General features: G+C 46.6%; 1 protein-coding gene and 12 non-coding genes across 14 annotated transcripts in view; all 13 read right to left on the bottom strand.

Moving 5' to 3' along the window:
- Positions 1–21,743, bottom strand: part of RabX4 (RAS oncogene family member RabX4) — a 150,574-nt gene that overhangs the window by 30,905 nt on the left and 97,926 nt on the right. The gene's annotated exons all lie outside the window — the stretch shown is intronic.
- On the bottom strand, positions 19,249–19,322 carry TRNAI-AAU (transfer RNA isoleucine (anticodon AAU)). Its single transcript has one exon. It is a non-coding gene; the product is annotated as a tRNA-Ile (tRNA).
- Positions 19,458–19,531, bottom strand: TRNAI-AAU (transfer RNA isoleucine (anticodon AAU)). Its single transcript has one exon. It is a non-coding gene; the product is annotated as a tRNA-Ile (tRNA).
- On the bottom strand, positions 19,667–19,740 carry TRNAI-AAU (transfer RNA isoleucine (anticodon AAU)). The gene has a single exon. It is a non-coding gene; the product is annotated as a tRNA-Ile (tRNA).
- TRNAI-AAU (transfer RNA isoleucine (anticodon AAU)) lies at positions 19,876–19,949 on the bottom strand. Its single transcript has one exon. It is a non-coding gene; the product is annotated as a tRNA-Ile (tRNA).
- TRNAI-AAU (transfer RNA isoleucine (anticodon AAU)) lies at positions 20,085–20,158 on the bottom strand. Its single transcript has one exon. It is a non-coding gene; the product is annotated as a tRNA-Ile (tRNA).
- TRNAI-AAU (transfer RNA isoleucine (anticodon AAU)) lies at positions 20,294–20,367 on the bottom strand. The gene has a single exon. It is a non-coding gene; the product is annotated as a tRNA-Ile (tRNA).
- Positions 20,504–20,577, bottom strand: TRNAI-AAU (transfer RNA isoleucine (anticodon AAU)). The gene has a single exon. It is a non-coding gene; the product is annotated as a tRNA-Ile (tRNA).
- Positions 20,713–20,786, bottom strand: TRNAI-AAU (transfer RNA isoleucine (anticodon AAU)). Its single transcript has one exon. It is a non-coding gene; the product is annotated as a tRNA-Ile (tRNA).
- Positions 20,922–20,995, bottom strand: TRNAI-AAU (transfer RNA isoleucine (anticodon AAU)). The gene has a single exon. It is a non-coding gene; the product is annotated as a tRNA-Ile (tRNA).
- Positions 21,131–21,204, bottom strand: TRNAI-AAU (transfer RNA isoleucine (anticodon AAU)). The gene has a single exon. It is a non-coding gene; the product is annotated as a tRNA-Ile (tRNA).
- Positions 21,340–21,413, bottom strand: TRNAI-AAU (transfer RNA isoleucine (anticodon AAU)). Its single transcript has one exon. It is a non-coding gene; the product is annotated as a tRNA-Ile (tRNA).
- Positions 21,549–21,622, bottom strand: TRNAT-AGU (transfer RNA threonine (anticodon AGU)). The gene has a single exon. It is a non-coding gene; the product is annotated as a tRNA-Thr (tRNA).

Below are 21,743 nucleotides of genomic sequence, written 5' to 3'. Positions count from 1 at the left end.
AACGTCGTCCAGGTGGCAGGTATGCGCTGGCCGTCTTGTTGATTTTGGGCATCAAGGAAAGAGACACGTATACTTGCTTTGCGTAGAACCATCATGCAGGGTACGGCGCACAAGTGGACATCACGAAGCAGTACTTTTTCTTTTTCCGTGTCGTCTGCTACGGCTTGGTGTGACTTTACGCCAAGAAATTCGCTCCGCGTGCGCCAGAACATTGCGTTCATGAGTTCCTTTTTTAATGTATGATAATACATGGTAAGTAGTGTTAAATTTCTGGTGTAGCCAACGATGCGAAAAGTTCCCACCTTGCTGGTGCAGCAAAAGATGCGATTTTTTTTTCATGATAGAATTTACGCTAAGAAGCCGCAGTGCTATTGGTCTTGCGGTAAACAATACATCTGTCATCCACCGTTGTCCCGTATCGGACATAGTGTTGTACTTAGAACCGCGGAATGAAAGCCACGTTTTGAGAAGGGCGAAGTTAGCGCATGCCTCTGGTGATCGAAACAGTTCGCAGTCGCTCATTACGGCATGTTTCCCATACGTATCGTGGTCTTTCAAACCGGACAATTCAATACGACAAGGACAACACTTGCATACGCGCTGCAATAATCTCAATAAGTTTGGTTGTATAGCATAAATTTTACAGGAGCAGATGTGCTTGTGCCGGCAAGCAGCAGCTTTAAAATTATTTAGACTTATTACTTCTTGTGGGCAGAGTACAGTACGGTTGAAGGAAAGAAAATAAAACACCTGCAATACTATACAATATTCTGAGCCAGCTAGTAAGACAACAGCAATACCTAACATATTACACAAATTTACAACAGCAAAAAAACTTGGGCTAATGCTTGATGTCTCTTAGATGAATATTTTAGTTCAAGTCATGCAAAAATATGTAATCTCAGCTGACCCGCATGAGTTGGAAGTTCCATTTGACGGAGCATGGAGACTTGCTTAAAACATGGGCCTTAAACACTGCTAATTTTTCTCCCATTTGCAGAAGGCGGCCCCACAACAGCCAGGTGTCACAGAACGAGCGTTAAAAATGGGCGCGCCGCCAAATTCTTGCGGTAACGCGCGGAAGAGACGCCGGGAGGTCAAAAAAAGAAATAAAACAAACATCCAAGGCTCCCGGGCGCGCGCTCTCCCCTTGGAAGCGTGGCTTCGCCGACGAACCTCCTCACCCCACATCGGCGGCCGAGATAGCCCGCGAAAGTTCTAGAACGAAAGGGGCGTGGTCATACCGAGTTGAGTCAGCGGCCGCGGAGGGCATTCCAACCGTCTCGCCCTCTTCCCAGCCTTCGCTGCGTATCGCGCTGACGAAATAACGAGAACCTTCTGGAATGTCGCGCGCAAGGTATTTAACCGAGCAGCCGAGATGAGAGATCAGGGGAAGACGGAAGTTAGCGCCAGAGCGCGTAGGGATTCCGCCGTGTATTCGGCGAAGGTTTTGTCCGTAGAGACAGACAAAGCAGGAGAAGAAGAGGATTTACACCTGAGGGGTGACGACTCAAGCTACAGGCAAGAGTGTGTGTTTACCGCTATCGAGCGAAGACGCGTGGCAACAGCTGCGTGTGTGAAGCCGACGTGTTCGGGCGAAGAAGTTTGAAGCTTGGAGAGTGACCAATTGAAGACGCGAGGTTTCCTGGAAGAGAAACTTCGAGGGCGCGGAACGACAACAACGCTGGACTTTGAGTGAGTGATTCTCGGAAGAGTATCATCCAGACTTTTGTTCCAAGAACTTTGGACTGGATAGGTTTTCTATCTCTTTAGTCTTCAAGTGTCTTGGTTGTTCAATGCATGCGACTGCATTGTAGTGCGTATCGTTGTCTGTGTCCGTTGTTTTGAGTGTGGCTGATTGTACTGTGTAGTACGTTGTTTGATTGGTGACGTATTGTATGTAACTATTGTGGAGTGTGCATTCTTGTGTATTGTTTTCGATCTGCCATTTTTGAGAATATAATATTTGTTTTGTTAATCAACTCTCGGCTCTGACTTGTTCTTTGGGACACAGCCGGCGTCCGCTGGCACGCCAAAAAGGACCACTTCTAAATTGTCCACGCTTTCGTGGTGCGGTTCGGGGGGCCAATATTTCGGCCTTTGGAATTAGCCCGGCGATCGCCTCCCTAATTAACGGGACTGGTGTGACAATTAATCTGGCGTCCGCGACACAGGACTTTTTGGTGCACAGTGTGTCCAAAGTAGTGAGGAAGAGCCTCGAGTTGTTGATAGTGCTATCGGAACGATTTTGTCGGTTGTTCAGTGTTCTCGTTAACGAGTGCAGGGGAGTGTTCCGATAGACCGATTTAGGCAGATACTTTTTGCACGCGGCAAGGTTTTATTTGCGAGTTGCGAGACACCATGGATCTCGAAAAGTTAGTCGCTCTTGGTGAGAAGATGGGTCTTTCTGGCGCCGAACTGCGGAAGTGGGTCACCCAGAAGGAAAAAGAAGAAAAAGAGAGGGCCAAAGAAGAAAAGGCAGCTGAGCTGGAAAAAGAAAGGCTGGCGGTCGAAAAAGCCAAAGCGAAAAAAGCAGCTGAGTTGGAACGAGAGAGGTTGGCAGCTGAGAGAGCCAAGGAAGAAAAGGCAGCTGAGTTGGAACGAGAGAGGTTGGCAGCTGAAATGGCGAAAGAAGAAAGAGAGGCAAAGGAGCGACAGTTGAGAGAAGAGAGAGAGCAGCAATTGAAGTTGGAGCTGGAGAGAGAAAAGTTGGCAGCTGAAAGGGCGAGAGAAGAAAGAGAAGCGGAGATGGCTGAAAGGAAACGGCAGCGGCAGCACGAGATGGAACTCGAGCGACTCCGTTTGCAACTGCGAAGTGAAACTCCCGTCCAACCTAGAGTTGAAAGCAGCGAACGGGAAGATCATGGCTTCCGCTTGAACCCAAGCAAGCTGCTCGTGGCGTTTGATGAAAGGAAGGACGACCTTGACGCGTACCTTCACCGATTTGAGACGATTGCGAGGAGCCAGAATTGGCCGGAACATCAATGGGCAACTGCTTTGAGTACTTGCTTGAGTGGTGAAGCGCTCAGTGTGTACGGTAGGCTGACGCCGACCGATGCAGCCAACTATGCAAAGGTGAAAGCTGCTTTGCTGAAGCGATTTAGATTTACTGTAGAAGGATTCCGGGACAGATTTCGGACAGGAAAGCCAGCGGATGGTGAGACGGCTACACAGTGCGCCGCCCGACTTAGCCATTATTTCGACAGATGGATTGAACTTTCAGGGACAGCGCAGGAGTACGATGAACTTAGAGAGCTCCTAATTAGAGAACAATTTCTTACTAGTTGCCACCCAAGCCTGTCGCTGTATTTGAAAGAGAGGAAGGCTGAGTCACTTGAAGGAATGCTTGAATTGGCTGATCAATTCTTGGAAGCGCAAGGTGGAACTAATTTGGCCAAGGTCAAGAAGGATTGTCCCGATGATTCGAAGAAATTGGCTCCCGAAGAAAAGAAGCGTGCACCAGAGAGCATTCCGCGATGTTTTCTGTGCAACCGAGTGGGTCATCGCGCGAAAAACTGTCGAACGATCTTTACGAGCCCTACGGCAGTAAAATGTTTTAAGTGTGGTCAGACTGGGCACAAAGCAGACGCATGTCGAAACGGAGTGAGTCAAACTCACCAGGTATCCTGTGTGCAAGCGGCACCGAAATCTGATAATAATGCCGTCACCGATGGATTCGTAGAGTTGAAGAATGGGGAGAAAATTCCTATTGTGGGTGCGGTAATGTCAAAACAGCCAACCGGTGTTACGAAGGGAATGCCAACGCTGCCTGGTAAGGTTGCAGGCAAGAAGATTACGGTTCTAAGAGACACCGGTAGCTCCACGGTTATCGTGCGGAGAAATTTGGTACGGGAAAGTGAGTTGACAGGCAGAACGAAACCGGTTTGCCTAATTGACCGTACGGTTCGGATGCTTCCCGTAGCAGAGATTGAGGTGGAAACCCCGTACTTCAGCGGGAAGGTTACCGCTCTATGTATGACGACCCCCCTTTACGACCTTGTCATCGGAAACATCGACGGGGCGCGAGGACCGAATGATCCGGAATGTTTGGGAGAAGACCCTAAGATAGAGTCCTCGCCAACCCAGCGACCGCGAGATACAAGGGAGGAGCCGCCCGTGACGGATCTCACTAGAGCCCAAGGTGAAGCCGCGGTACAAGAGACCGTGAATGAGAAGATGATCGTGTTGAATGAGTTCACGGGTCGAGCAACTGGACTTACGTCGGCACGACCTCAACCGACCGACAGTGTAAAGGAGACGGAGTTGGCCAGCCAGGCCAAATGTAGAGACATGAACAAGCTGGTAAATAAACAGACCGGACCCGTCGAACGTCATGACCCATTAGCAGGGTCGGAAGTGACAACGATGGCTGAGACGCTGCCTCAGATACCGTCGTTGGAAAAGGCTCGCCGAAAAAGAACAAGGAAAAACAAGAAAAGATCGAGCGAGCACCGCAAGAAAGGACGCAAGCGCAGCTCGAAATACACAGGATCGGTGCTGAGGTCGAATCAGAATGTGTTTGGCAGTGCTGAGTGCCATATGTTGTGTTAATGTTGTGTTATCCTGTGGCACAAGTGTCGAAGTGTTTGTGCTGTGATGTGATGTATAGTGTTGTATAATTGTTGTAATGAGAGAACTTTGTACATTTGTATTATTGGGAATGTGTGGTGGAGTGTTGTACTCATGTGCCTGTGGTTATATTTCATGTGTTGTGTAATTGAATTACAATGTACAATTGTATTGAGTGAACTATTGCGAATGTGACGTGTCATGAGCGACGGACTATGTTACAGTCTTTGAGTGTGTGGGGACTGTTCGCGCTCGTTTGTGTGGTTCTGAATATTATGAGATTATATTCTTAAAGTGGGGGTCAGTGTCACAGAACGAGCGCTAAAAATAGGCGCGCCGCCAAATTCTTGCGGTAACGCGCGGAAGAGACGCCGGGAGGTCAAAAAAAAAAGAAAACAAACATCCAAGGCTCCCCGGGCGCGCGCTCTCCCCTTGGAAGCGTGGCTTCGCCGACGAACCTCCTCACCCCACATCGGCGGCCGAGATAGCCCGCGAAAGTTCTAGAACGAAAGGGGCGTGGTCATGCCGAGTTGAGTCATCGGCCGCGGAGGGCATTCCAACCGTCTCGCCCTCTTCCCAGCCTTCGCTGCGTATCGCGCCGACGAAATGACGAGAACCTTCTGGAATGTCGCGCGCAAGGTATTTAACCGAGCAGCCAAGATGAGAGATCAGGGGAAGACGAAAGTTAGCGCCAGAGCGCGTAGGGATTCCGCCGTGTAGTCGGCGAAGGTTTTGTCCGTAGAGACAGACAAAGCAGGAGAAGAGGATTCACACCTGAGGGGTGACGACTCAAGCTACAGGCAAGAGTGTGTGTTTACCGCTATCGAGCGAAGACGCGTGGCAACAGCTGCGTGTGTGAAGCCGACGTGTGCGGGCGAAGAAGTTTGAAGCTTGGAGAGTGGCCAATTGAAGACGCGAGGTTTCCTGGAAGAGAAACTTCGAGGGCGCGGAACGACAACAACGCTGGACTTTGAGTGAGTGATTCTCGGAAGAGTATCATCCAGACTTTTGTTCCAAGAACTTTGGACTGGATAGGTTTTCTATCTCTTTAGTCTTTAAGTGTCCTGGTTGTTCAATGCATGCGACTGCATTGTAGTGCGTATCGTTGTCTGTGTCCGTTGTTTTGAGTGTGGCTGATTGTACTGTGTAGTACGTTGTTTGATTGGTGACGTATTGTATGTAACTATTGTGGAGTGTGCATTCTTGTGTATTGTTTTCGATGTGCCATTTTTGAGAATATAATATTTGTTTTTTTTATCAACTCTCGGCTCTGACTTGTTCTTTGGGCCACAGCCGGCGTCCGCTGGCGCGCCAAAAAGGACCACTTCTAAATTGTCCACGCTTTCGTGGTGCGGTTCGGGGGGCCAATACTTCGGCCTTTGGAATTAGCCCAGTGATCGCCTCCCTAATTAACGGGACTGGTGTGACACCAGGTAGGCCTCCTCTAAATCGTCGTCGCATCTTGGCCCCGGTAAGTGCTAGAAATATTGATAAATGTAACTAAATGCATTTTTTCTAAAAGTGACCATTAGTTAATCTTTGCTACTTGGACGCCTTCAGCGGAGAGTCTGGAGGGCTGCTGTATTCCAGATAACGCGGACTATAGGGGATAAATGAAGCCACAAGATTTCGTTTATTTACCAAAAAAAAGTAACGAGTCAAACAGTGCTGTGTGAAAAGAACATGTAAGCATAGTTTGTTTCAAAAAGCGGGATATTAGCACTGAATATTTGGGCTAGTTGTTTGGGTTTCGTGTCGTAACTACTTGGCAGCTTGACACTAACAGAGACTGAAGAAATAACAGACGCTCACAAGTGCGTACGTGCCACTGGTATGTTAATAAACAGAAATATAAATAAGTATGCATCTCTTTCGTACGCCTTCCATCCAATAAAGTGCCCCTTGACCTTGTGTGTTCTTTCTTAGTTCTGTTTTTCTATATTGAGGCACCAGTGAGCAAACTTTAAGACTCCGTATAACGTGCACTAAGCAAAAAGTGTTATAACGGTTCTGTGGCCGCAAACCATGGATTGTGGTGTCAACAAATATAAACGTTCAGCGCTCGATGTTATTTCACTCTGTATATAGATTCCAGTCACACACTGGTGAACCCTGGTTCCTCATTGCCTGGACCATCTGGACTTTCCACGCGCGGCCGTTCGAATGAGTGTGCGTCATGCCCAGGAACACCCGGCCAGGAAAAGCCAAGTAAGAACACGCATTTTTTTTGTCTTGTTTATCTGTATATCTTGTTTGGTTATTTTAGTCCTTTTAGGCAAACACGATGGGTCCTTCTTTTTTAGCAAGTAATATTAGGGTAATATTTGCATCAGCAAGCTAGACATAACAACCTTTCTTGTTCCACATGTGATAGCTCGCATTTGTGAGGGGAATTCCTGGCAAACAATGAATCAAGATATATTTGCCAACAATTAACATTTCATGTCATCGTTCATATAGATGACATATCGCGAAGCACTGTTATTGTTAACGCTGGTTTCGACAACCACAGCTATTTGTGTCTGAGAGTAAAATTCTCACAGGTACCTGTACCAATCACGAATTGGGGATTACGTTTGTCAAAGACCTTTATTATATGCATCAATATTATAAAGCGATCATATTTAGTTTTCATCTGTCACTAATAAATCCTCTTTTCAAAGTAGATGACACTTGCTTATAGATCGAACGCTGTGCTCTTCCTGTGTATACCTATGCTGACCCAGATATAAGTTATATTGTATGCATCTCTCTTTACAGCTGTCACAACACCTCACGGATGCCCAAAGAGAAACATCTATTCACCGAAGCCCGCAGCTGTCATCAAGTGGCTAAAGAATGATGCGCAAAGGTATCGGAAGTCAGCTAGGATATAAAGCCGCCGAAAAATTACTATACGGGAAGCACTTGAGAAGTTAAAGCACCATGTTAGCCTTGAGCTGTTCAAACTCTTTGGTAGCTAAGTGGTACTCTATTGTCACAAGAGGAATGGAAGGAGGTGGTCTAGACAGTTGAAGGAATTCGCCTTGAATATGTATTTTCATTGGTCAAGCTCTTACCGCCAACTCTGGAATCACCGAAGTCGCTTCGAAATCGGTTGTCTGAAATTACTCCCGGAATTATTTCTAATGTATTGGACACTCTTAAACATGCAGCAAGAAATCGGCCAGTAGAGGATCGGTCATGCTTATATACATTTGATGAAATGTCAGTGAGACCAAATTTACTGTATGTCATTAAACATAATTTAGTCATTGCATCTTCAGACGATGGCTCAGAGAGGACAACAGCGGTGGCAAATGTAGCGTTTGTAGCACTTTTTTTCTGGAATCTCGTGGTCGTGGGTGATGCCTGTGGCGTTCACTGTTGCCAAAACTGACGGCGTGCGTAAAAGATCAAGAGACTGCTACTGGCCTTGTGATAGCGCAGCTTGCCGAATGCGAGCTGTGTTTCAAAGCCGTAATGTGCGATCAGGGGTTCAGTAATATTGAATTTTATGATGAATTGGCGGCCACACCACAAAGTTTGTATATTGATGTGAACGAAAAGAAAATTTATTTCTTCGTCGACACTCCACACCTTAAGTGCACAAGAAATAACCTTCGAGCCCCTCACAAGCTTTTCATTGGCACAGAAATTGTGGGCTGCAGCAACATTTCTGAACTATACGCGTGCCCTGACGCACTTAAATAAAATTGGCGAGAAAATTAACATTGGATCTTCTCTACAGGAGACATTTCGATAGCATGAAGGTCAAATTGGCGGCGCAAGTCCAGAGCGAGTCTGTGTCAATAGCAATGTCAGTCATGATTGCTCTTGGTAAATTACCTGCGACTGCCAAATCTACGATCGATTTCTAAAAACAGATGGACAAGCTATTTGACTGCCTCCATAGCAAAACTGCCACTGCCAGTTCTCATGGTAAAATGAATTATGCTCTAAACGCCACCCCCGAGCACCTGGCTTTTTTTACGAGAAACAATCAAATGGATATCGGGCTGCAGATTTGACAGCCCTGGGCAGCCGCACACCATTCGTGGCCGGGTAGTCGCCATTCAGGCTGTCCTTATGCTGTGGGAAGACCTTCATAGAAATTTCAGCATTATTTGCCTACTGACTCGTCGCCTCCAGCAAGACTCGCTGGAGAATCTTATTCGGCACTTTGAGGCAGAAACATGGCTGCAATGAGCACCCAAATGTTTTTCAATTTATCGCTGCGTTCAAACACGTTCTTGTTGGGAAACGGTCAAACCTGTAACAGAGCGGGAATCGCGAAGTTGTGAATTCGTACCTACTTGCACGTCTGTCTTTAAATGAGCCTCGAGCTGAACAGGCTGATCAAAGGATTGCAGAAACGCTTTTCCCAAGCGGGACTTCAGGGGACGACCTTTTTGACATAGCGAAAGAAAATTTTTTTGTACTGCTTTGCAGGCGGCATCGCGCAGCGATTCCTTGAGAACAGGCCAGCAGATTGTATCTGTGAGCCATTCCTAAAGAATGGTGATCGGGCATTATCAGGTTCCTACCAAACTTTAACCACGCTTCAGTCTCATCGAAAGGAAGGCGGCCCTTTTGCCAGTGAGACGCTACCTTCTGTTGTTGGTTTTTTTTTTTTCGATGTAGTGAAGGACATGGAGAAATGTTTTGTGGAACATATAGGTCTGGCCACGCAAACAGCGGTCTGCTCAAAGAAATGCTTTGCTCTGACAAGTGTCGCTTGGACCTGCTGCGGTAATTTCGCTATGCACGGCTCATGCTGCGCATAAAGGACATAAATCGGGCCCTCAAAAGACAGCGTGAAAGAAAGTCCACTGCAAAAAGAAAGCTCCAGAAGCTTCAAAAGTAGGTAAAATTGTCTTACTGAGGTCTTATTTTTTGAAATGCAGCGTCTCTTTGAGTATTTTCCTGAATAGGCTATCTTTACAAGACACTTTAGCTAATTTCCATGTCTGCACAAACAGCGTATACAAGGTGTTGTCTTTTTGCAACCATTCACAGCTCGCATTGTTGCGCCATAATTCGCTGCTGCGGTACGCGAAAGTTGAGGTCTTGTCCTTGATTCTGTGGAGTTGCACAGTAACTAATACTACTCGACATTCTTGCCACGAACACTTTCATTTTAATATAAAATTAGGAAGGAGTTTGTTCTAGAAAAGCCAGAAATATTTTACTAATTCAAGAAAGCACGCTGTGCCAAAAGCAAGTGCAGCAGAAAAGTTTTCACCGGTTTGTTAAGGCCTCTTCAAAAGTCAAATGACAAATGAACTACAGTCAATTACAAAACTAATAGCAAAGCTCAGATTTGTCCTCCGCATCCAACATGACGCACAAAGCTGAGCTTATAAGCTCTATGAAAGAGAATACTTGATATGATTAAGGAATACTTGAGGAATGTCATTAACACCAGGCAGAAGAGACTAGCTGTTGTTTGAATTACTTTTGTGAACGTATCTCCATATCCAGAAGGTGCCCGTTTCATGACACCTTTGCGTATCCCTCTGTGCTATTCCAGTTTCCACAGATGATTAACCATCCACCCTTGCATGCCTATACTGCACTTACTTTTTCGCTGTCTGCAAGGTGACATTTGGTGTTTGATGTAGAATCGTGATACTGATGCCTAACTGCAATAGAAATTATGTGCATTACAAATTGCGACGAATAACTGCAGTCATGGCCTGGCTACATTATACTGGTGTAAAAATCTGTAATTATGTCCTGTTAGCAGTGCTACAGCTTTCAATGAGGGTTTACGAGATCTGTACAGAAATGAAGCCACGTGTTAAAGTGTAAATAGTTTGCTCAATAAGTAACAGTACAAGCGCAATCTGAGTTATACAGTAAATTCGCTTCCCATAGAAGATTATTTTGTCTAGAAAGTTTCATAAAAGAAACTAGTAGCGCTGGGCTCAATGTGTTGGTCATCTGCACTGTATGATCAGTCAGTTATTCACGAACGTGAGCATCTTCCTATGAACCTTCCTTTCTGGAGGATTCCGTGATGTGCAACCAATAAACGTGATGACCCTTGCAGCGATATTCTATATACGATGAACTCTGTGAATACTTCTTTTAAGTTCATGTTACCGATGCATAATGTCAGAATTTGTATTTACTGCACGAGATAAACAGCTCTGTGCTGTTGTGACGAGTATGGAGTTTTGTCGTTTGCAATGCGTTGCTAATAAAATGGGTGAATTACCGACACTCTCCGGCTACTTTTTTCTTGCGCATACAAAATTGTCACGCTTGAAGGCTTGCTGCCTTGCGCGCATGAAACTGAGAACTATTTCCAAACAAATGTGTCGTGGACGTGCTGAAAGTCTAAAAAAGAATAACGACCGAAAGTCGGCAAAACAAAGTATGCAACAGTAGCCCAACCTGACAAACAAGAGGCGAGCGGTGCTGTTTTCCGCTTGTGGCTGACACTGTAGTCCATCGCATAGCAGACGACAAGCAGCTCGGCGTTTCCTCCTCTCTCATTAACAAAAGCGTTTCCATAGCAGCAACAGCAATTTTTTATTGTTTTTTTTTTTCGTTTCACAGTTTGACCTACCAAACACCAGGGGAGAAATCGGCGCTAGAAAGGCAATCATGGCTTACCTGGGGGGTATACTAGCTGACCTAGCCGTGATTTCAGTGCAAAACAAGTCATAGAAATAGCTGGCCGTTAACTCCGCCAACCGCCGGCGATCGCCATTTTGCAGTGGTACATGAGATGTCGTGAGCTGGAAGGAGCAAAGCTGTAGTCTTCTAACCAATTTTAGCCGCTGCAATTCGTTCAATGTCGGTGTCAAGCTGGAGAAAGCCGAGTTATATCGATTTCAGGCACAGCTGACCACGGAACAGTATCGTTCGCTCACACAGCTAGTCGCTTGTTACGTCACTACCAGCGAGCGCACCGTGAAGCCTAGCTATCAGGCAGCCCACTTGTTTATAAATATGCTCAATTATAAATGAGTCACTCGGCCAAATGCGCTGAGATTTCGCCAGCTTGTTTGTAAACGCACAAGGACTAACCAACATCCCCTCACCCCTTTCCCCAGCACAGGGTAGCCAGCCGGTCTAACAACTGGCTAACCTCTCTGTCTTCCCGCTTAAACTTTCTTCCTCTTCTTCATTAACCCACATAACAAAGATTACGATCGAAAATTTGGTGTCCTGGCTCCTTTAAGCAAATACGCGCAGTAATATGTGTATGTGCCCTTTTTTAATGGGTGACCGGCTCCAAACCAAGAGCTAGTTATGATAACCGCATGTTCTTTCTTTCTTTTGTTTATTTCGGTATTATTTGCTTAGGAACAATCACAAAATTGTCCAAGGACACATGGCTAAAGGCAAACATTGCCTGACTGGGCCGTGCCACCCGTACAGCCACAGCAGGAGCAGCAGGAGCAGCAGGAGAAGCAGCAGCAGCAGAAATACATTTACAAGTATAAAAGCATACATGAAAATAAAATACTGCACCTCAGATCAATATTTTTATAGGGTAATATGGCACTAAAAAAGGAAAATATCAGCACAATTATAACAATAATATGCACGCACAATTCTCAAGCAAAAAAATTGCATTATAGTAATCCACAAAAAAAAAAAGCAGGAACGACATGTTACTAGTTTTTACTACACTGTGCGTGAATGTTATGTTCACTGCGTTTCCATGCAGAGAAAGTTCTTTTCCCTGAGTTTCCAAGCGGACTAATGGCTGAGTGGTAGAGCATCTGCCTGCCACCCAAACAGCCAGAGTTCGATGCTCAGTCAGACTCAGAAATTTTTATGTTTTATTTGCGTCTTTCTCAATTTTCCCGTCAAGAACAAGACTATAATTTTTGATATAATAAAATTATATATATTGATATAATCAGTACTAGAAATGAAGATAAACGTTCAGTTCTAACCGACTGAACATGGAGGCGTCATGCTAATAACGCGAAGTTCGTAGGTTCGATCCCTACGCTTGCCAAATTTTCTCTTACTTTTTTTTTGAGTCCCCGCCATCATAATCACCGAAGGGTGGGAAATGACATGGTGTTAATCCTCTCTGCTTCCACCTCGCCTGGAGTATATTACCGGACTTCAAATGAAGTTTATTCATTCATTCCTTAAATATTTGTTACTTTACTTGAAAAACGATGCACACGGTTTGCGTATTTTTCGAACTAACGGTTCTCTGAACGGTTGGCTTCCCCGCATAAGATGTCGAAAAGCAGTCGAAAAAGTTCAAGCCTTTATCATCCATGATAAGGCTCAAATTTTTTCTGACGTCATAGCTTCTAACGACGCACCCGGTATGCGTACTTTCCGAGCGAATGGTTCCCTGATGGGTTGGCTTCCCCACAATAGATGTCAAAAAGCAGTCGAAAAAGTTGAGGTCCTTATCACCCATGATAAGGCTCAACTTTTGTCTGACGTCACAGCTTCTAACGACGCACACGGTATGCGTACTTTCCGAGCGAAAGGTTTCCTGTTGAGTTGGCTTCCCCACAATAGATGTCAAAAAGCAGTCGAAAAAGTTGAAGCCCTTATCACTCATGATAAGGCTCAATTTTCGTCTGACGTTACGGCTCATAATTATGCACCCAGCATGCATATTTCTTGAGCTAAACGTTGCCTGCTGCGTTGACTTCCCCGCAATATATGTCGAAAAGCAGTAGAAAAAGTTGAAGCCCTTATTAACCCATGATAAGGCTCAACTTTTGTATGACGTCACAGCTTCTAACGACGCACACGGCTTGCGTACTTTCCAATCGAAAGGTTCCCTGAGGCGCTGGCTTCTCCACTATAGATATCGAAAAGCAGTCGAAAAAGTTGAAGCCCTTATCACCCATGATAAAGCTCAACTTTTTGTATGACATCACAGCTTCTAACGAGGCACACGGCTTGCGTACTTTCCAATCGGAAGGTTCCCTGAGGCGCTGGCTTCTCCACTATAGATATCGAAAAGCAGTCGAAAAAGTTGAAGCCCTTATCACCCATGATAAGACTCATCTTTTACCTTACGTCACATCTTCCAACGACGCACCCGGTATGCGTACTTTCCGAGTGAAAGGTTCCTTGATGGGTTGGCTTCCCCGCAATAGGTGTCAAAAAGCAGACGAAAAAGTTGAGGCCCTTATCACCCATGATAAGGTTCAGCTTTTGTCTGACGTCACACTCGTAACGTCGTTACCCAGCATGCGTTTTTTTTCCGAGCTAAATGTTCCCTGACACGTTTGCTTCACCGCAACATGTGTCAAAAGCACTCGGAAAAGTTTAGGCCCTTATCACCCATGATAAGATTCAACTTTTGTCTGACGTCACAATTCGTAACGATGCACCCAGCTTGCGTATTTTCCTACTGAAACGCTCCCTGGTACGTTTCTTCCCCCATAAAAGACTTGTATTTGACCACATCGGCTCGTAGGAGCTTCGCGGTATGGCACGACCGGGCCTCACGGTCCTATGCCACTGTAGTCTGTCTCACCTATTTTCTTAAAATCAAAGGAGACCTTTTTTTCACGAAAAAAAGAGAGAAAGAAATGAGGCCTGTCATTGCTTTGGGCTCATAAGGCCCACTTACAACGTTCTTTACCGCATAACTGCTGTCCTGTTTCACAAAGATGTGAACACACGTAAATATGAGTTTTGGCAGTGAGGTGCGTGGATGACTTCCTGGCGTTCCAGAATTCCCAGCTCCGTCATTCGAACCATCAACGTTTTGGTAAAGAACTGAACGCCGTACATGCTCGGCTATTGGAACGGCACATGGTGCATGTACTGTTCAGACCTTGGTCTGCTCACTAGCGCAGGTGTCGAAAAAAAATAAAGAACGGCCTTCAGCCTTTTAGCTTACTCACCTACATCGCCTTGTGGGTTTCTGTTCTTTCAACACTACCGGCACCGCGATTCGAACCTGTGCCCTTTCGCTTCGTACCTGAACACCGTCTCGGCAACTGCCACCGGCTTGTCAACGTGGTTCAAAAGTTGATCTGTACATTATGCAGCCCGTTCCGCAACACTGAATGCTGGATTTGCGTGTTCCTAGACTTGAAAATTTTAAGCTCTATGATTTTTTTCTAATTACCTAGCTTTGACATAATTGCTTTATTTTGCTTTATTTACAAGTGGCGTCTATACGGTAAGATTTTTGCTGAACTTTAGTCTTTTGATTTCTTGATATTTGCTAGCGGGATTACAAGGTTAATTTGCCGAGTACTTTTCACCGAACAAGTTGTTGAGAAGCGTTTACGCGTGTTGGAGAAAAACAACCGGATGGCGTGAACTCTCACCGAACTTTATTCTTGTTTGTTCGCTCTCCTCTGCTTCCCCTTCGCTGCATGGGGAGGTAGTTGAGCAGACGAGAGGAGAATCGGTTAAGAAAAAAGAACTGCCGCGTCTTCTTTGGTCGATTTGTTGACTGTAGTTGGCGGCCACCTCAGCACTCATCGTCTTAAACAGTTGAAGGACGGAGACAAAGGTTCAGGCGAGAGGACACTCTTGATAGCCGTCCACTGTGCGTTAGCCAAGTGGGCACATCATTACATAAGCTTGGGCTGGCTTTGCAGCTGGGCTTACTACGAGAATTCCCTTGGCTAAGACACCACTGCATCTTCTTTGTCTGTGTGCTTGCTTGATGCGGTGCAGCGGCATAACCCCCTCACGACGGCATTTACTGATGGTGAAAACACTGAAATGTTTGTTCCCGTGGCAGTGGACGTTAAACGGCCCATCGTAGGATATGGCTGAAGAGATCCCCGAACCACATCATGTCGTACGAACACGTGGGCACGATGTGAGTTGTGGCTATGTGCACCACACGCGACACTGGAGGCCACTGAGGTACAACGCATAGTTTGCTTATGACATAGCGTAGGCGGCGTGCGTAATTACTGCAAGCCATAGAAGCCTTCTCTGAGCCGTACGTACACGGAACTTTACCGGCAGCCTTAGTGTCGTGCCGTAGACCAGCTCAGTGACGCTGCAGCCATTTCCCTCTTTTGACGTGGACCTCACGCTCCAAAGGACGAGCGGGAGCCTTGGGGCCTCTGGACAGTTGTGTTCCTCGGTTGCCGTGAGCGCAGCCTTCAGCTGACGGTGAAAGCACTCCACCACGCCATTGCTCATAGGTTGGTACGGTGTCAGCGCGAGGTTCGCATGAGCTGAGCGATAGCAGTGAAAAGGGCAGATTCAAACTCTCGGCCACGGTCCGTAGTTATCGTGGAAAGCACCCTGAAGCGGGCTATCCAGTGGTAAAGAAAAGCACATACAACCGTCTCGGCTGTGATGTCAGCGGTACAGATGGGCTCCGCCCAGAGGGTGAATCTGTCCTGTAGGTCAGCAGGGAAGTCTGCCTATGGTAATAGACCAACGATGTCCAGGTTGACTAGATCAAAGCGCGAATACGGCGTTGGGAACGCTCCCAGTGCTGTCAGGTGATGGCGTTGTATCTTGGAGCGCCGGCAAGCTACACATTCACGCCGGACGTCCCAATGGCCAGACAAACCTTGCCATCCCCGGTCTTTGGGTGGTTCTGATCACGGGCGTAGTCAGAAATTTTTCGGGAGAGGGGAGGCACGGGCCTGGTGCGCCACCCCCTGGCTACACCACTGGCTCTAATCCCTTGATGAGGCAGTCTGTGCAAGGACTCGTACACGAGGCGACGGAGACTTGCAGGCACGAACAAGTGTTTCTATGACCACGAGATCGACTATTTGTTGAGCCGTAAAGACGCTGGTGAACGATAAAAAGAAGAAAAGGTCATGCTCATATCGCCAGAAAACAATGATCCAGGAAAGGCCCCCAACCTCAGGCATTCCTGCCGTAAAACCATTCCCTTGCGCATCATTTACACAACTCAAAAACGGAGATTCCCCTTCAATGCGTAAGCTCTCTGCTATGCAGCCATCGCCAGTTCACTTTAGGAATTTACAAGCAATGGGGTTGCAATGCGAGAGCAGCACAGTAGCGTTACTCAGCTGTAGCCTTAGTATAACAGTGTGATTCTGCTCATCAGTTAGCCTTATTCTCGTGATCAAATGTAGTTAGAAGGGCTTCAACGTTACGTTTTTACACGAGAGTGCTGCGCTGACTGTTCGTACCTACATTCAACAGACGGGGTCTCCCCCTCCCGAATGCAAATCTGCTCCACCAAGCGCACGGAGGTGACCAAGCGTGACAACGGCGGCATCGGCGAGTGTGATAGCCTTCCGTGTACAACAGTGCCTTCGGGAACGCATATACCCCCCTTTTCTCTCGCCCTTCTTCAGTGTTTTCCTGCCACCATATCCACTCGATTGCATGTTCATAAACAGGGCTGGCGCCGTCGACATAGTGATAAGCATAGTGATAATGACATCACAATCATATCAATCAATGCACAAAGATGAAGACAAAATAACTTTCATATATATATATATATATATATATATATATATATATATATATATATATATATATATATATATATATATATATATATATATATATATATATATATATATATATATATATATATATATATATATATATATATATATATATATATACTTGTCACACGTCATGTCACATGTATATATTTTGGTGCCTTGCAATATAATTTTAGTTGGAAGATAGCTCTTTTCCTCGTTGTCCCCTTCGTCCGCTGTCAAACATTACTGCGCTTCTGCTGTAAAAAATAACAAATTAATAAAACCATAAATACCAACTAGCCCGCTCCCACACTTTGCTTCAGGCTGGGGCTGGGTGGAGCCTACGTGCCGCGACGTTGCTACAAGCATTTTAATGTCGATGACGCCTACCCCTGCTTACAAACACGCATTACACAGCGCGCGGGCACGAGTGCACGACAGCGTCCTGCTGGACCACAGCGCCGATCAACCCGGTGCAAACCCTCGCGTTCTAGTCTAGTGCTCACTGCCGCTGCAGCCCGCCGCCCGTCTCGAGTCGTTCCGTCGTCTTTTCTATTTCCGTTTGCCATTGGTGGTAGTGGTTAGAAGGAAGAGGAAAAAAGGCACCTAATTTCTGCCTGCCTTCAGGCGACACGGCTTATAGGGGTGGGGGGAAGGAGGGATAAAAAGAATAGAAGGAAAATAGACGGAGAAGAAGACAGGCAAGCAGCGGAAAAAAGAAGGAGATAGGAAAGTGGGGATCCGGTCGAAGCAGTCCAAGGGCGGGGCGCCACAATGCGAGAGCTGCACGGCGTCAGGAGACCGCGGAGGGCGAACCAGTCGGCGGGAGCTACGCTGGCGTCGGAGATCGCGAGGGCACAACCGTCCAGCTTGAAATCCTGCGAGCGAATCCGTTTGCCATTGCGTTTCCTAGTGCAATGCTCTTTACTTCTCTTTCCCAGGAATGGTTCTCGAAGCTGCTAGTAGCACACTGTCGCACAGGAAGATGCGAAACCCTTCTCTAACGCGGACGTGTACTGCTGCGTATCATTTTTTCTTATGTGTTTCAGCCGTTCCTCTTACCTTCTTACCACTTTTTGTTTATATTTTTAACGTTGTCTCGTAGCTCATGGGCCCTTGTGCAAAAATAGGGCTCGTGTTCCTTTCAACAAGACAAGGCACGGTCGATTATCGCATTAGTACACCTAAGCATCTACATTTACTATCTACTCGTCCTGCTTTGCTGAGATTCCATCTGCCCAAACAGATGAAAATGAAATATCATAACATAAAAATGATTTATATTCTATTGAGCTTTCACGTGCCATCCGCGTGGGCAAATGCACAATAGGGAAAGCAAATATTACAAGGCCGGGGTGCACGTTAAAGAACCCCAGGTGGTCTAAATTTCCGGAGCCCTCCACTACGGCGTCTCCCATAATCATATAGTGGTTTTGGGACGTTAAACCCCACATGTCAATCAAATATTACAAGGCCGTAAGTCGTCACCTGACCCGTCTCGTCGAGTCAACTCTCCATCACGAAGTCACAGAATCGAAATTTGGGCTAGTTGGACATGCATGGTGTAACTGTAGTTTAGGCGCACGAAGAAACAAAAAGAAACAGAAGACAAGCGCTTTCTCGCAGCTGAAAGATTTAGAGAAAAGAGATGATTATATAAGCAGGCAATGACTATCAATGCATGCGTGTGAAGGCAGGAAATACAAACATGACAACTCGAGAATAGTCAGTAAACACACACACACACACACACACACACACACACACACACACACACACACACACACACACACACACACACACACACACACAGAGAGAGAGAGAGAGAGAGAGAGAGAGAGAGAGAGAGAGAGAAAGAGAGAGATTAAGCAGAAGCATAATCTAGAAAAGCAAACTCCTTATCGTGCATCAACACTGAAGGTTGGCTGATGCTCCTTTTTTCTTTTGTAAAAAGCCTCCTTAAACTCACGAGTGAATTGATTGTTAGAACGAAGAACGATTTCAGTATCTTGAAAAACAGTATACCGGGCGCACTCTCTGCAATGAACCACGAGATGCGATGCCCCTGAAATGCTCCATGAGGTCAATCCCACCGTTTGTACTCTACCAGATCTCTAAACAAAGGTGACCGATTCCTTGATAACAATCTTAGTGGAACACTTAATTACAAAATAATCTCCTAAACTAGGCACGCCTCCAACAATATACAATGAGTGACTTCTAATTAATGTACATTACATCGGTCATTAGCACCACCTACCCTAAGTGACGTGCAGAAGAATAAAAATGTTACTGGCCTGCGCAGGGATCGAACCTACGACCTTCGCGTTATTAGCACGACGCTCTAACCGACTGAGCTAGCAGGCCGGAGTAGCGAGAGCGGCTTCTAACACTGGGCATATGCCTTCGGTACACATTCGGTCATCATCAATAAAATGATCCTGAAAGAGTAACTGCACACCCGACACCAAGTGACGGGCAGTAGAACACAATAAAAAATACTGGCCTGCACAGGGATCGAACATACGACCTTCGCGTTATTAGCACGACGCTCTAACCGACTGAGCTAGCAGGCCGGAGTAGCGAGGGCGGGTTCTAACACTGGGCATATGCCTTCGGTACACATTCGGTCATCATCAATAAAATGATCCTGAAAGAGTAACTGCACACCCGACACCAAGTGATGGGAAGTAGAACACAATAAAAAATACTGGCCTGCACAGGGATCGAACATACGACCTTCGCGTTATTAGCACGACGCTCTAACCGACTGAGCTAGCAGGCCGGAGTAGCGAGGGCGGGTTCTAACACTGGGCATATGCCTTCGGTACACATTCGGTCATCATCAATAAAATGATCCTGAAAGAGTAACTGCACACCCGACACCAAGTGACGGGCAGTAGAACACAATAAAAAATACTGGCCTGCACAGGGATCGAACATACGACCTTCGCGTTATTAGCACGACGCTCTAACCGACTGAGCTAGCAGGCCGGAGTAGCGAGGGCGGGTTCTAACACTGGGCATATGCCTTCGGTACACATTCGGTCATCATCAATAAAATGATCCTGAAAGAGTAACTGCACACCCGACACCAAGTGACGGGCAGTAGAACACAATAAAAAATACTGGCCTGCGCAGGGATCGAACCTACGACCTTCGCGTTATTAGCACGACGCTCTAACCGACTGAGCTAGCAGGCCGGAGTAGCGTGAGCGGGTTCTAACACTTGGCATATGCCTTCGGTACACATTCGGTCATCCTCAATAAAATGGTCCTGAAAGAGTAACTGCACACCCGACACCAAGTGACGGGCAGTAGAATACAATAAAAAATACTGGCCTGCGCAGGGATCGAACCTACGACCTTCGCGTTATTAGCACGACGCTCTAACCGACTGAGCTAGCAGGCCGGAGTAGCGAGAGCGGGTTCTAACACTGGGCATATGCCTTCGGTACACATTCGGTCATCCTCAATAAAATGGCCCTGAAAGAGTAACTGCACACCCGACACCAAGTGACGGGAAGTGGAACACAATAAAAAAATACTGGCCTGCGCAGGGATCGAACCTACGACCTTCGCGTTATTAGCACGACGCTCTAACCGACTGAGCTAGCAGGCCGGAGTAGCGAGAGCGGGTTCTAACACTGGGCATATGCCTTCGGTACACATTCGGTCATCATCAATAAAATGGTCCTGAAAGAGTAACTGCACACCCGACACCAAGTGACGGGCAGTAGAATACAATAAAAAATACTGGCCTGCGCAGGGATCGAACCTACAACCTTCGCGTTATTAGCACGACGCTCTAACCGACTGAGCTAGCAGGCCGGAGTAGCGAGAGCGGGTTCTAACACTGGGCATATGCCTTCGGTACACATTCGGTCATCCTCAATAAAATGGTCCTGAAAGCGTAACTGCACACCTGACACCAATTGACGGGCAGTAGAATACAATAAAAAATACTGGCCTGCGCAGGGATCGAACATACGACCTTCGCGTTATTAGCACGACGCTCTAACCGACTGAGCTAGCAGGCCGGAGTAGCGAGAGCGGGTTCTAACACTGGGCATATGCCTTCGATACACATTCGGTCATCCTCAATAAAATGGTCCTGAAAGAGTAACTGCACACCCGACACCAAGTGACGGGCAGTAGAATACAATAAAAAATACTGGCCTGCGCAGGGATCGAACATACGACCTTCGCGTTATTAGCACGACGCTCTAACCGACTGAGCTAGCAGGCCGGAGTAGCGAGAGCGGGTTCTAACACTGGGCATATGCCTTCGGTACACATTCGGTCATCCTCAATAAAATGGCCCTGAAAGAGTAACTGCACACCCGACACCAAGTGACGGGCAGTAGAATACAATAAAAAATACTGGCCTGCGCAGGGATCGAACCTACAACCTTCGCGTTATTAGCACGACGCTCTAACCGACTGAGCTAGCAGGCCGGAGTAGCGAGAGCGGGTTCTAACACTGGGCATATGCCTTCGGTACACATTCGGTCATCATCAATAAAATGGTCCTGAAAGAGTAACTGCACACCCGACACCAAGTGACGGGCAGTAGAATACAATAAAAAATACTGGCCTGCGCAGGGATCGAACCTACAACCTTCGCGTTACTAGCACGACGCTCTAACCGACTGAGCTAGCAGGCCGGAGTAGCGTGAGCGGGTTCTAACACTGGGCATATGCCTTCGGTACACATTCGGTCATCCTCAATAAAATGGCCCTGAAAGAGTAACTGCACACCCGACACCAAGTGATGGGAAGTAGAAC

This window comes from Rhipicephalus microplus, chromosome 4, assembly GCF_043290135.1.
Source record: "Rhipicephalus microplus isolate Deutch F79 chromosome 4, USDA_Rmic, whole genome shotgun sequence".
Lineage (NCBI taxonomy): Eukaryota > Metazoa > Arthropoda > Arachnida > Ixodida > Ixodidae > Rhipicephalus > Rhipicephalus microplus.
The sequence above is the reverse complement of the archived record's forward strand: the minus strand, read 5'-3'. Positions and strand labels throughout refer to the sequence as shown.